The sequence below is a fragment of the Leptinotarsa decemlineata genome, unplaced genomic scaffold (assembly GCF_025532065.1).
Source record: "Leptinotarsa decemlineata unplaced genomic scaffold, Ldec_3_MD MMD2_tig00002974_RagTag_RagTag, whole genome shotgun sequence".
In the NCBI taxonomy this organism is placed as follows: domain Eukaryota; kingdom Metazoa; phylum Arthropoda; class Insecta; order Coleoptera; family Chrysomelidae; genus Leptinotarsa; species Leptinotarsa decemlineata.
Genome location: NW_027412578.1, coordinates 9,167,038 through 9,180,064, shown reverse-complemented (window position 1 = coordinate 9,180,064; position 13,027 = coordinate 9,167,038). Strand labels below are relative to the sequence as shown.

At 35.7% G+C, this 13,027-nt stretch overlaps 1 long non-coding RNA gene across 1 annotated transcript in view; it reads right to left on the bottom strand.

The window, feature by feature from the left end:
• The window catches only part of LOC141483103 (uncharacterized), a 43,784-nt gene that overhangs the window by 3,718 nt on the left and 27,039 nt on the right, over positions 1–13,027 (bottom strand). The window contains exon 2 of the long non-coding RNA XR_012465910.1: positions 9,769–12,998. This is a non-coding gene — a long non-coding RNA (uncharacterized lncRNA). The remainder of the gene's footprint in view (positions 1–9,768; positions 12,999–13,027) is intronic.

Sequence of the window (13,027 nt, the reverse complement as noted above, 5' to 3'; positions counted from 1 at the left end):
TCGAATGCTCATTGAGTCCTATTGGAACCAGAAACCATTTTCCTGCTGGCGGTGCTTGGAAATCTCTTGCCATTTCGGCCTCACTCTTTTGGTAATCCATTTTCGCACAGTTTTCAAGACGGTATTCTCCTTCTGCGCTACGATGATGTCTTGTCTCGTCAGGAAGGTAGTGTCACCCTCAGAGGCTCTTAACGACCGTACCACACCATGGTCAGGTGATTCCTCAAATTGTCTGTCAGTATCCCTGGACAAGGGACCCTTACAGGTTGCTACCCTCCGGGTCAGAGGGAACCCGAAGCTGCGGGAGGTAGGGGAGCTTATCTCCCTATCAGAGCTGTCCATAAAGGAGTCTCTGCCCGCTACCTTATCACGTCTGGTGTGAAGTTCTTTTTTTGGTAGCTGGGTCTTCCTGGCGTTGGCAAAATTTGCATCCGGATGTCAGCCATGGTCTTCTTGAGAGGCTATTTGCGCTTCCGTGACTCTTTCCTTTCCGAAGTTTCCGGAAAACCTCTACAAATTTTTTTCCACTCCTTGAAGCTTCTTTTCAAATTTCCTTTCTACGTCATCAAACTTCTCATCGACTATTTGTGCCAATCCCTCCTTTGTTTCCTGAAATACTTTTTGAAATTCTTCCTGAATCAATTCCTGTACCTCCTCTTTACTCACTTGGGAAGATTTCAAAACTTCAAATAACTTGTTTTTTCTGAATATTCACCAATAATTTACGATAATCCTCTCTGTTTCTTGTTTTTCCAGAATATCTAGTAGTAATTCACGATTTTTGTTTTGGCATAATCGTTCTTCCCCTCTTCTGGGTTCAGCTTCCTCTCTTCTGCGTTTTTCATTCTCTGCCAGGCTCGCTTGCAAAGCCTCGAACATCTTCTTGAGTCTGCCGTAATCGACACTCATTGTTTTCACCATATAACAGAAAATTTTCTGTCAATTATTCCACTTCCGACACCAAATGTTACGTTTTTCCCGTGCGGGTTGATCAATTATTGACTCCACTGAATAATCAAACTGCACTTTATTTCACTTCAATACAACAAACACTTCAACTAAAACTTCCAACTATTATTTGAATATCTATCGCCTTACTAGAACTTCGTGTACCGCACTGTAACGTCCACTTGACTGTGTACTTGACTGTCTCGATATGCCTGCTGCCAGCGCTTAAATATCGTAATCGAAAATCGTAGAATTTTCGCCGAAGTTCCATCGACATCGGTAGCGTGACCCTCGCTGCTTCTCGAGCGGCAGGGAACATTGGGCCTTCCCGCGCTCTTAGCTACGTCACGTTTGGTTTATGGTTACCAGTGGCGGCCGGCGTTATTTTCTTTCGGGCATGATTTACAACAATAATATCAGGTCAGACAAGTCCGCTTTGTGCTTCGATAAGTTTGTTGGGGGTTGAAATGGACACCAATATGTCTGTGCACAATCATGTCTCTGGAATTGCAAAGGCTGCTTCTCGAAAGCTTGGTTCACTTTTCCGAACCAGAAAACTGTACACACCTCAGTAACTTTTGATGCTTTATAAAGCTCAGGGCAGACCTTCTTTGGAGTATTGTCCTCATGTATGGAGCTCCGCCCCCAAACATATCTTGAAGGCTGGATTCCATCCAGAAAAGGGCCATCCCCCTGATTGGAGACGCGAACATCACGTGTAACCTTGATAGCCTAGAACATCAGCTTTAGAAAATGATTCCAGTATTCAATACCCATTCCGCGAGAATTTCTACAGTCGTTAAAATAGATTTTCCCGTTTCAAAGCTCTCATTACGAAATGGTTGATAGGAAACAATTTTTTCAAACTTCTTTTTGTTAAATTCCGATTTCACTCAGTTTTTATTTCACTTTGAACTTGGCATTTAGTTTTTCTTCATAGGTCTCCATATCTAATCGACCATAACGTACTACAAGTTAGCAATCGGTCCTTTCCTATATTTCTCACATACCGAATCGTGAGAAAACAATTGACAGAGTATTAACTCCTCCAATAAAACAGTACTAAACGCAGCTCGAAGGCATACTCTTCGAACAATGCAGGCGTTCTTCGAACTTTTATCGGTCGAATGCCTCCGTCAGTTTTTTGTTTCGACTTATTGACCTTTGGAATTAAAATTCATAAGTGGGCCATGTTTCTGTATTTGGCGAATGCTGCGCCTGAAACATGATTCAATCAAAATTATCGTGAAGATTCGTTGATATCTCTGCTCGGAGATCTTTTACCTTAATAGGAATAAGTACGTTATGTAAATTGATTTTATAGTTTGGGAGTTTTGATACCAAGTTTGAAATTGTTGGAAAAGTACGACCCCTATTGATGGAAATTAAGAATAGAGACATATTAGCGTGATATTATTTCAATTTTTATGAAAATATCCACTCATTTTCTCGTTCGAATAGTTTCATCAATGACCTCACATCTGTCAAATCTATAATAATTATGATAATTACTTTTATTTTTGGTTCCATACAATTACAACCAATCAAATTGCAGGATTCCATATCTGCGTAAGATAAATCATCACAGAGATTGATTGCTCTTCCATCCAACCGTAAGAACAAAAAAAACAGTATGTTATCAAGCACAGTGCAAACAGTATATTGCATATATACAGAAAAATTGTGAGCCATTTGGAATTCTGGGATAGTTTTAGTGAAAATTGTATACCTTTCCAACAAATTTCTATATTGAATTCTTCATCTGCCATACAACGAATAAATAAAACTACAGAGAGCTTCTACTCTCCATCTAATGGAATTAAGCTCTCGTTAAGGAATCCCACACATTTGAGTTATTGAGGTCTGGAGACCTTGGAGGCCATTCTTAAAGTCCACCGCGGCCAATCCAACGATATGGGTAAACAGATTGCAAATAATTGCGAACCACTACACTAAAATGTGCTGGTACCATCATCCATAGACCACATTATATATATATATATATATATATATATATATATATATATATATATATATATATATATATATATAAGAGTGGCGTTAGTTACACTATTTATAACTCAAGAACGGATAAACCGATTGGGCTGAAAATTGGTAGAGAGGTAGCTTAGAACAAGGAGAGGGACATAGGATACTTTTTATCCCGTTCGACCGCGTTTCCGTAAAGTCATCAAAAAGTCACTATAAAACGTGGTATAGCAAAAACGCATCTGACATAATAACAAAAAAAGGTAAATGACAGCTAAACGTAATTTTGTCAATGGTTAATGAAGGCAATGGCCAAAATTTTATCTGCATCGAAAATCATCATATGGGACGAATGCACTGTGGTGCACAAACATGCATTAGAAGCACTTAACCATACATTGAAAGATCTACTACAAACTACAAAAATAATGAATAGTTGAGTGAGCGAGCAATTTTAGCGGCTAAGAATAAAGATGTAGATGACCTAAACTACATAATTCAGAAACTCCTTGGATGTGCCTGGCTTTCCACCGCACAATGTACGCCTGAAGATTGGCTCCCTAGTAATCATGCTTCGAAACATAAACCTATCAAAACTTTGCAACGTTACACGTTTGGTAAGTAAATTGATGAACAATGTGATTTATGCGATGATACTCAAAGGAAAATTCGAAGGTGGGGAAGTTCTTATTCCGAGGATCCCGATGATCCCAACCGATATTGCCAAGGGAAAGTTTTCGAACAGCAGCGGCAGTTGATGTTGATAGGAAGTTGAGGTAGGACGGACCGTCATGTCGTCCAACCAAGAAGAATGGTCCAATAAAGGGGTTACCAATAATTCCTACCCATGGAGTTAGAAATGGATTTCTGTTATGTTAAGGGATTTTCTTCCGTCCATAAATGATTGTTATGGAAATTCTGAATGGCATTTCTTGAAAAATTAGAATTGCGGATTCTACACTGAAATTCTTCACACAATTTGATGGCAAATATTGAATTGTCTAGCAGTCTTTCCCGTACCAACTTGTTTCAAGATGTTCTTCGATTTCCTGTAGCACCGCTTCCTCAATATCATTGTTCTTACACTTTGGGGCCTTCCTTCAGATGATTCTTTTCGTATAGAACCAGTTTCTACAAGACGACGATGAAGATTGGAAGAAGTTTGACTATCAGGTGAAGCACGATTTGCTTGTCAGTTGAAGTCAGTTGTCCCACGTATGATTTTTAACGTTCTAAAAGAATTTATAAGTTTTCGGATCTCAGTGGAGATGTACTTAATTATTTTGTATGCCCCTCGAACTTCAAAATAACATTTGTTAAACCTGTATTTAAGTCGAGCGTAAAAAACAAAGTAAGCAATCACCGTCCAATAAGCATAATATCCAATCTGGCAAAAATATTCGAAAAAATCCTCAAAAAACATTTAATGACTTTTACAGACATACATCTTATTATTTGGGTTTCAAAATGGAAGATCAACCTCTGATGCCATAGTTAACTTAGATAAAAAACGACCCTGTCTGGGAGTATTTATCGATTTGGCCAAGGCCTTCAATACCATTAGTTATGAAAAATTACTGTCGAAATTAAATAATCTTGGTATGAGAGGTTTGGCATATGATATAATCAGAAACTACCTCAATGTAAGAGTACAAATGGTTAAAATAGATGGTGTACTCAGCGACCCATCAGAAATTAAATACAGAGTTCCTCAGGGCACTGTTTTAGGGCCAATCCTGTTTATATTATATTCGAATGATATGTTATCTATTGATATTTCTGGAAAAGTGGTCTCATATGCTGATGATACACTATTAATAATTGATAGAACAACCTGGGAAGATGTTATATCTCATACAAGAAATGATATTGACACTATAGTAAATTAGCTTGATGATAGTTTACTAAGTATACATATTGATAAAACATCTTACATTTCATTTTGCAGTAACAGTCATGACTTTCCCAATGCACAAGAATCAATATTCATTCAACTAGCAGAAATAAGAACATAACTTTGAAAAAATCTCGGTATATACTGTAATGAATCTGAAGCCGGCCCTGACCGATGTCCCAGTCAGCAAACGCATGACGCATCGCGAAATACCGCGAAAACTCCGGATGGGTCCCGAAATCCGCAGAGGGATCCGGAACGTTCGTTGACGATATAAAAACGTCGCTCTTCGTCCCGAAGAGTAGTCTGTACCAAGAAAGCGAATCGAGCGGTTAACAAACGGTGAAGATAAATTAAGCGTTAGTTACTGAGTGGTGTAAATAAATTAGTTGTGATAGTAAAGTATTGTTAAAATAAATTTGTTTAAGACAGTTAATTCTTTAATTCGTTACAATACATTGACCATAATCTTAATTGGAAAATACATATACACTATTTTTGTAAAAGACTCAGAGCTCTTTTGTATGTTTTTCGAACACTTAAAAATATACTGAGTATCAATGATTTGCGCAGTATATATTTTTCGTTAGTTCAGTCACTCTTAATGTATGGAAGTCTAGGATGGGGTGGGGTCTGTAGTACAACTGTACAACCGCTTATGGTACTACAGAAACGATTTCTCAAAATTATCTATACGTTTTCCATCGGCACAAATATTCCAATATTATGATCTGATGAGTCATTTTAAATAATTATTGATATTTCATAACAGAAATAAGTTCAAAAATCATCAACATGGATATGAAACCCGACTCAAAGCAAGTAACCAAGATATACCGAAAATGAACAGAGCTATTGGAAAAAAAAAATTACCTACATTGGACCCAAATTATTCATTCTTGCTCCGGATCATATAAAAACAGAATATTTGTTTAAGTTATTTAAAATTTCAGAGATCAAATGGCTCAAAAATAAAAATATAACATTACTATGAACAAATTCTATTGAATTAATGTCTCAATTTTCATATATATTTTTCATCCCCACCTAGCATTTTGAATACTTTTAATTTAAAACTAGTTTGTATTTTATATTGTAACATTTATATTATTATACGTTCACACATTTAAATTTTTACGGTTTATATGTTTTCATTATTTACCATTTAGATATTTTATAGTTTTAAATTTTATATTCAATGTGTCTTTTTTGTAGTATACTAAGAATATCATTTACTACTTTTTAGAAAAAAATAATATCGATATTGCTAATACTATTTAGAAATATAAGCACTGAAATGTTTTGCTCGAGTATCTCAAAATACATTATATCTTGACCATCTTCAAAGGAAAGAATTTCGATATTGATGTTTCGCAGACAAGTTTTCCAAAAACTTAAGTGAATCATCAATACCTATGTTTCCTCTGATAAAAATTCAATAATAAGACTCGTTTTGACAAACCTTTCCTTATATCTATATTAATTGCCCATTTTTTCTATTGTATACTTTTATAAATTTATAATTTGGTGAATAATAAACTACTACTACTATTATTATTACTATTACTACTACTACTACTACTACTATTACTACTACTATTACTACTACTACTGCTACTAGTATTTCGTTTAATAACTGGTGTTATAAAGGTGCTATTAAATGATTAGATATTGAATTATTGAAAAAAATTATCAAATGTAACGTAATAGTTATTTAGAATTATATGTTTATCAACAATTTTTAAATTTCATATGGCGCGATTTTAATCGGGACTACAGGTTGACCTCGAACGATACCTATTCTACCCACATTCTCTAAAATGGTTCAAGATATAAATAAATATTTGAAACAAAAGTTGTAGAGAATTTAATCCTCTACAATATTTATAATGATTACAAATAGCATAAAACCTGTAGGAAACGAGATATTTACAATTAACATGTACCAAATCGATTTTTTGACATTTGACCTTGGAATAAGTAAGTTTTGAGACAAGTTTTATGGTGCCAAATAAAGGTTTATACAACTTTATAGCTGACTATCTCTCATTCCGAGATTCTTGCTCTCATTTGGATAATATTCCTGGACTAAAAGTAGAACACTAAAGACCCACTTCCGTAGGGGCGTACTTCCAAAAAATTTTACCTATAACGTAAAAAAGGTGGCAATTCTGTTCCGCTTCTATCTATTACATCAACTTTTCCTGGACTATAATAATAACAATACATGAATGGATGTTCGGTCATGTCAAGAGGACGATTTCGTATGTCGAAATCGAGGAATGGCCACCGATGTTGGCGTTGTGTGGCAATAAGTAGATACTTGTGAATTAAAGATAGTGAACAGACGGCGCCACGTTTCGAAAATAGAAGTCCAACTTCCGTGATCCTAAGCTGGATATTCGGGAGACCGAATTTAATGTAGAAGTTTCCGTTTGTACACGTGCCGGCGTTTTAGGGGCTGATTAGTTGGTTCACAAGACACTTTGATGAGAGGTACCGGGTGGAAAAAAATTAATTGCAAACTATTGCTATCTCGGTAACGGCAGACGATATGATGCTGGTTAAATTAGACAAAACATTTACTTTTGAAGTGATAACTTCTTATGGGGGGGGGGGTAAACCGCTTGGTTACGTAACGCTGTGTTTCGGACCAACGATTCTCCCTCCTCGCTTCGCATGACTCAGTGTTCAGTGTGCTATCGACATATACTTTGAATTTACCGCGTCTGGAGTTTGGTGTTCGACGTTTCGGATCCGATTTTGGAGTCGTTTTCAAGAAATTGATGTGACTTGATGACGGGGCTTCAATCTATACAGGGTGTAACTAAATGAGTGTAAAACATTTAGGGAGGTGAAAAAAGATAGGATCTTTCATTTAAAGAAATTTCATAGGATCATCCCTTGTTAAGATACAGCCCCTTAAAGGGGGTACATAAAATTTGTATAACAATTTTTTTCACAAGTACTAAAAAAGTTACAATATTGAAATTTATCTGACGTTTTGTACTACCAAAAAGATACTTAGCCAGAAATTTATTTGGTTTGCCCCATGGTTGTAAGGGGTGGAAAACGCAACTCCTAAAATTTATTTCCAATGTAACTTTTTGTCTTATTATTTGCTTACCATTTAAAAATTTATTTCCGATAGCCTGTTTCATTCTAAACAAAAAATGTCTCATGGGTTTTTTGCCCAAAATAAGCTAGTTCGCAACAAAAAATTATTTTAGGAACAACTACAGAGGTACATCGTCATAAATGCGAAAATACGAAACTAATGTATCTAGTGGGTCGCTATTAGCGATAGTGACAATTAAATTGGTATGACGCTGTCAGTTTGTGAATTTTCGAAATTGAATTAAAACTAATTGTGTGTTGTTGTTTTGTTCTTAACTTGTTACTTTAATAATTCACTTGTTATTAAAATGGCATACACAAATGAGGAAATGGCTGATATGTATTACGTTTACGGTCTGTCGCAGGGGAATGGGTTAGAAGCTTCTAGAAGATATGCTGAAATGTATCCTCAACGGCAGCATCCTTCACATAGAATATTTGCTCGACTTCATCAACGATTACGAGAATATGGTTCATTCGACAAAAGAACGCAGGATTGTGGTCGCCATCGAGAAGTACGAACACTAAATACAGTTCGAAGAAGCAGTGCTCAATTTGATTGAAGAACAACCTACTACTAGTACTAGAAAGATTGCTTTCCAGCTAAATGTTGATCATATGACGGTATTTCGAATTTTAAAGGAACAACTCTTATACCCTTACCATCTGCAACGAGTACAGTCACTGTTACCGCGAGACTTTCCGAACCGTCTACAATTTTGCAATTGGATGCTGGAAATGATTAGAAGAAATTGTGACTTTCTGAAAACGATAGAATTCACAGATGAATATAGTTTTTCTCGGGACAAGATTATTAATTTTCATAATGACCACATATGGGCTAGTGAAAACCCTCACGCCCGCCAGAGGAAGATAAAACTGTTTTATCTTCCTCTTGAAGATGATCACTTGGTGATCGAAACACGTGTCGAGGTGTAAAAATAACGATTTGGTGTTGGAAAAAACTCCAGTAGTATTCATTACTACACCAAAGGTTCCAAACAGTATATCATAAAGTACCTGTGTTGAGCTTTCCATCTACCACTCAGGGTATTCAATTATACTCGTATGTCATTAACTATCTTGTACCTATATATATATATATATATATATATATATATATATATATATATATATATATATATATATACATACATTTCAATTAAATAATTCACAGAATTGATGAATATTGGGAATGATGAAGAGTTTGCTGAAAATCGTCATATGTCGATCCACAATAACAACCAGATACTTAATCACATTTGTTCTTTCTATTACAGCACTATTGCAGTTTGTTGTATTAGTACAGTGTCTGTCATGTATATGGATTATGTAATTTCCAGGTTGAACGTTCTGCAATAGGGTGAATGTAATAAATTTAGTTTTTCTCAAATTCAGACTCAGAAGGTTGTGATCAAGCCATATCTGGATATCTTTCAGTCCCTTTAAGATTTTTCAAATGCCTCCTTCCAATTACTACCTGTGAATATGAGTGCTGTATCGTCCGCATATGATATGAAATGACCTCCAAAATTGCTGATGGAACAGATACCATTGATGTAAACAAGAAATAGTATGAGACCGAAAACTGTTCCCTGTGGTACTTCTGTTTTAACTTTCATTGCTTCACTCAGGCTATCATCAACTCTGACCTTTTGTGTCCTATGTATTGGAGTTGCTAACGAAACCAAACTGTCTGTCTGTTAGTCTACTTTTTGAGGACTGTTCAAATAATTCAGCAAGATTATTGATAAACGATATTGGTCTATAGTTTCCAATATCATCACGCTTACCTGTTTTATATATAGGGGTAAATATACCTTGAAGTAGCTGGATTCCATCCAGAAAAGAGCCATCCCTCTGATTGGAGACGCGAATATCACTCGCAACCTTGATAGTCTGGAACATCGAAGAAAGGTTGAAGATTTCTTTTTCTTCTATAGATACTTTCACGGGAAGTGTTCAAGTGACTTGGCACATTTGATTCTGCCAAGAGCGGTACATATCAGAAATACGCGACGGAATATGACTGATCATCGTTTTCAGGTTCAACTCAGTACACCTCGAACTGTTTGAGCACTCTTCCATTTCCAAATTGATTTAATTTCCAGCGATTCAAATCCAAAGTGAATCGCTACTTTCCAACAGAGACACCGCTCTTAGAGGGCCTTAAAGATTTTCCTGTAGTGCTTGTGTTTTGTCCTTGAACAAAAAAAACCAAGATGTTAATTTCATGGCTGGCAGTTTCATCGCTGTTGGAAAGAAACGACGTACCTTTTACAATAAATCTCCATTTTGTTGGCCTAGCCTTCTATTTTCAACGATTCATCGGTTTGAAGGAAATAATGGCTCTAAATCTTATTTAACTTCAGTCAGTGTGATCAAATTTTCATTTGAAAGTTAAACCTGGCTGTGACATATCGAACAATGTATTCTTAAAACTTTAAAATAGAGTCATTCAAGCGGCTGCATCTCATGAATTATAAATAAAAAAAGTGAAATGCAAGGTGAACAAATCACCGCGATTCGTGAGGTGCCAATAACGAAAACATATATATCAATGCTGCGAAGCAGAAAAGTATAACCATGTGAAACAAATCCTATAACATACATTATTATGCCCATGTAGGTGGACAAGAGAAAAGCTCGTAGGCTGAAGAATAATAAAACGTTGAATGTTACTAGGACTGGTTGCAGTGACAAATATACGGGGGTATGAATGAGGTAGGTATGTCGTAATTGAAAACAACACATTTGCTGGGTTTATCTGTTTGTGTCACAAACAACGGTATTCTGCAATTACCAAATGAAGTATACTGGTTTTATTGCAGTGAAATAAATGGATTGTATCAAAAATAATAAAAGGGAAGTCAGAGGTAATAACGCCACCTCAAGAAATAGAAGTATTCTTTTTTTCCAGAAAAAAATGGAGCATCACCATGTATTCTTAGTTTTTTATGATTGTTTCATAATAAAAGCTAAAATTTGGTATACCGGGTGATTCTCTACGGTGGCTCAACCCTACAACTTTTTTATTATTAGAGATAGAAAAACGAAATTTGGGAGTTGTGTATTGTGTTCAATTCACATTTTTTGATATATTTACTTACTTTGCCGTACTTCCGGTTTGACCGAAATGACCCCAACTTTCGATTTTTAAATGGGACATCCTATATATTTCGATCCAGAATGACATTCTAAATCCACCAATACTTCACTTGTCAATATTTGACAAATGAAACCATTTTTATTCCAATTTTTATTTTTTTATCTAGAATGCCATGGATCGTGTAAAACGCTTCATTCTTGATCAAGTAACAGTGGAAAACTACTCGGTCAATATCTCTTTCATATCTGATAGATTGAATAACCCTGTTGTCCGCGGCCCAATCAATGAGTGGATCGTGTCCTTCCTCGAACGAAGAAAGTTCATTGTTAAGATTGATGATGTCATCTCGGAGAAATTTGGAACAGATATTGGGACACCCCAGGGAAGCGCACTCGGTCCTCTGATTTTCCTCATTTTCATTAACGACCTTCCCATTCACATATCTCAAGGAAGGGTGCTTATGTACGCAGATGATACTTGCATTACTGTGTCAGATACTTCATCTGTAAGACTATCTGAGAAGGTCAGAACTACAAAGAGTGTTTGTGTTGCAAAAACGTATTATTAGACGTATTTTCTGCTTATCTTATAGAACATCATGCAGAGACACCTTCAAAAGTTATAAAATTCTAACAGTGCCCTGTATTTATTTATTAAAACTTTTGACTCACATTTTCAAGAACTTAAGCAGCTTTAGAAGGCATTGCGATATTCACATGTATGGCACCAGAAACAAAAGAAATATCCTACCGAAGAAAATTTGTCACTCCATGCAAAAAAAAGCTCCAGTGACTACTGGAATTCGTCTATTCAACCTTCTGCCCCTCGAATTGAAAGAGAACAGAAGTCCAAATATCTTCAAATGCAAATTAAAGAAAGTACTGGCCGAAGGATGCTTTTACTCCCTCCGTGAATTCGAACTTTTTTGTCGTAAGTGACTTTCAGTACTGACCTTCTCATATTTCTTCATATCTTGCTTTATCTTTGTGTGAATTTTCACAGGCGGTGAAGTATGCATCACTGAAATACCCAATTCAAATTCGGTTTTTGACTCGATGTTTCATAATATTCAAGAATGTAATTTTGCTTTTTAAACCATTATTTATGTATGTCATTTTATTTGTATACATTCATCAGACACAATTTAATTTGTGAACTTGGACTAATCTGATCTATTTCTTGTTAATAGGATATGGATGCAATAAATTTGAATTTGAATTTGAATACGACTTTGAGGCTTATGACTTCACAGTCGTTTTAAGAATTATTTCACAGTCCCAAATATGAATTTTTCCAAATTACTTGATTATTTCAAATGGAAAGGGGGTGGTTCGTCGGTTTTTTGTGAAAGATCATTTTCTTACGAATAATTTGATGCCCCACACTCTCACTTTATTTTCTCTAATTTTCATTAAGTCAATGACTTTAGGTCAATGATGGTCACAATCTTGCACTGACGAGTGGCTAAGGAGCCAGAAACCGGTCTGCAAGTGTGCCCATTCCAAAATTGAAGGTCGACTTTTTCAATTGTATTGCCGATTGCATATGCAGGAAATTTTCTGTGAAGATTCTTGTACTGACGCCTGTCGGATATAATCCAACGCCGTTCGTGGTATTAGCCAGTGTTGTTTTCTGATAGGTGTCAGTCCATTCTCGTCTCAGATATACCTATTGTGTAGGTATATCTGAGACGAGATTGAACATTTATAGTTCATTTCTTTAGACTTGTAGTATTTAATGATTTTGGCTATCAAAAACAGAGCTAAGAAATTATACAATACTTATCTTAATGTTCTGGAGGCTAAAACCTGCATCCGTTTTCAGAAACGGACAAAATTCAAGTCTATACAGAGTTCTTCTTTTGCTGATTATTTTCATTTCTCAACTTCTTCGTCGAAACTGTTTCAAGATGTGAATTATGTCAATGTTGTCGATTTAATCCTGAAACATTCAATGTAGTACAAGATAAC